Source organism: Chrysochloris asiatica, unplaced genomic scaffold (genome assembly GCF_000296735.1).
Source record: "Chrysochloris asiatica unplaced genomic scaffold, ChrAsi1.0 scaffold00063, whole genome shotgun sequence".
Taxonomy (NCBI): domain Eukaryota; kingdom Metazoa; phylum Chordata; class Mammalia; order Afrosoricida; family Chrysochloridae; genus Chrysochloris; species Chrysochloris asiatica.
The window spans coordinates 12,047,222-12,049,447 of record NW_006408581.1 but is presented as its reverse complement, the minus strand read 5'-3'; positions in this window follow the sequence as shown (position 1 = coordinate 12,049,447).

Here is a 2,226-nt window from a genome sequence, read left to right as displayed (position 1 = left end):
ATATCATGACGCTTATTTCTTGAGGATATTTATATACCAAGTAGAAGGACTGTTGAGTCATATGTTATTTCTATTTCCAACTTTTTGAGAGAGATCTATACTGTTTTCCAGTGTTTACATTATTTCACAGTACCACCAGCAGTGTAGAAGGGGTCCGGTCTCTCCACGTCTTCATCAGCATTTGCTATTTTCAGGGTTATTTTTTGTTGCTGTTGTTTTAACTTTGCTATTAATACTGAATGAAGATGATATTTCATTGCTGTTTTCACTTGCATTTCTGTAAAGCTAATGTTGTTGTTGTTGTTATTTGCCATGGAGTAGGTTGCAACTCATAGCAACCCTGTACAGGGTCAGGCTGTAAATCTTTATGGGATCAGAGAGCCTCATCTTTCTCCCGTGGAACAGCTGGTAGTTTCAAACTGACTGTGAGATTAGCAGCCCAATTTGTAATTACTAAGCTAAAGATAATGACTATTTCTTTATATGTTTGTTGATCACTTGAATGTCTTCCTTGGTCAAGTGTCTGTTCATGTCCTCTGAGCATATATTAACTGAACTATTTTTCTACTTGTTCATTCTTTGTTATTATGGTTTAAGAAAAAAATTAATATTATGCAGCATGTCACTTGATGTTGGGGTAGTAATTTTAAAAATCTGTTTTAGTTCAGATTCCAAACTAGAAGAGAGTAATCTTTATTCAGAGAAATATGAAAGACCCCCACAATCATTTCCCATAATACTCTATAGCTGAAACTGATTATTAAGACTGACCCAACAATGATACACTAAACACTAGTCAGTAGTCATAGAACATTCCAGCTGTAAATCTCACAACAAAGTCATTTTCAGGGTTAGAAAATTAAGCCATAATTTGTACTTTTGTACTTCAAGTCAAATTGAAGCCAAGCTGGAGTCCTATTGGGCTGTTGGATAGGCATTGGCTTGCTAACTGAAAGATCAATAGTTCAAAAGCACATGCTGCTCTATTGGAGAAAGATGAGGCTGTCTGTTCCCTTCAAGATCTACTATCTCAGAAAACCTATATAAGGTTGCTATGAGTCAGAACTGACTCAACGGCATTGAAATGTGTGTGTGTGTGTGTGTGTGTGTGTGTAGGGGGTGTGTATGAAGTATAAGAGATACCATTTTTGGAAAGTCAGAAGGTGAGTGGATTCTTAAATAGTTCTTACTTCAATATCTAACAGATTAAATTTAAAATGGTAATCAAAAAATATGCCAGCAAAATAAAAATGAGGCTGAAACTCAATGCAGTAAACTTTCAAAGGGCAAAGCAAGATAAAAAAGATTCTATTTAAAAGGTAGTGTTGAATTTCCAACTAAAATACAATCCTCCAGAATAGTCTAGAAAATCAATAAAATTCTTAGATGTTTCATAAGTGCTCCTTAATTTGGAATGAAGTACATTAATATGTATTCTTTCCTCTTCTTTCTGTAGACTTGCAGGGGGAAAGGATTGGCTGGGGAAAAGACATAAATTAGGGGATAAAATTATGCCAATAAATATATAAATAATGAAAAACAACATGTCATCATTCCATTTATCTTTTATCAAATTAGGATATAGAGCTATCAGTACAATGCACAATAGCAGTCATTTAGCACAGTGTCAACAAAGAAAGTTGAAGCCAAAATCTTAAAGAAAGATGATGCTCAGGCTGCAGGAAAGTGACTTAGGTAGAGATATTGGTCTCAGAAGATGAGAAGGAAGCAAATATAGTTTGAACAACATATATGCCAAATTTAAGTACATGTAAGACATATAACGTGACAACGATAAGATCAATGAAAAAGTAGAAGACTAAGCAAAACCCATAAGAAGCAAATTAGATGTAGAAGAAAGAAGACCAGGAGAAAAGGAGTCAGAGAGGAGGGGAAGGGGACTAAGAGAATGGAAGGAAGAATGAGAAGTAAAATTAAATGATGAAAAGAATGCATATTCAGAAAAATAACTCATGGTCCAAAGCCAGAAGGATTTTTCTGATGAAGATTTATAATATGGATGGAGATAATATTATAATTTAATGTACAAAGAACTCAACATGCACATTTCAAACAAATTTATAAAAACTGGAATAAGCAGAGACTGCAAGAGAAAAATGAAGAAAGGAAAATCAGTAAAAAATAAAACCAATATATACATTAGAAATATTAAATTTTCTATTGACATAGAAAGTTTGTGATCATGAGTTAACATCTATTAATATT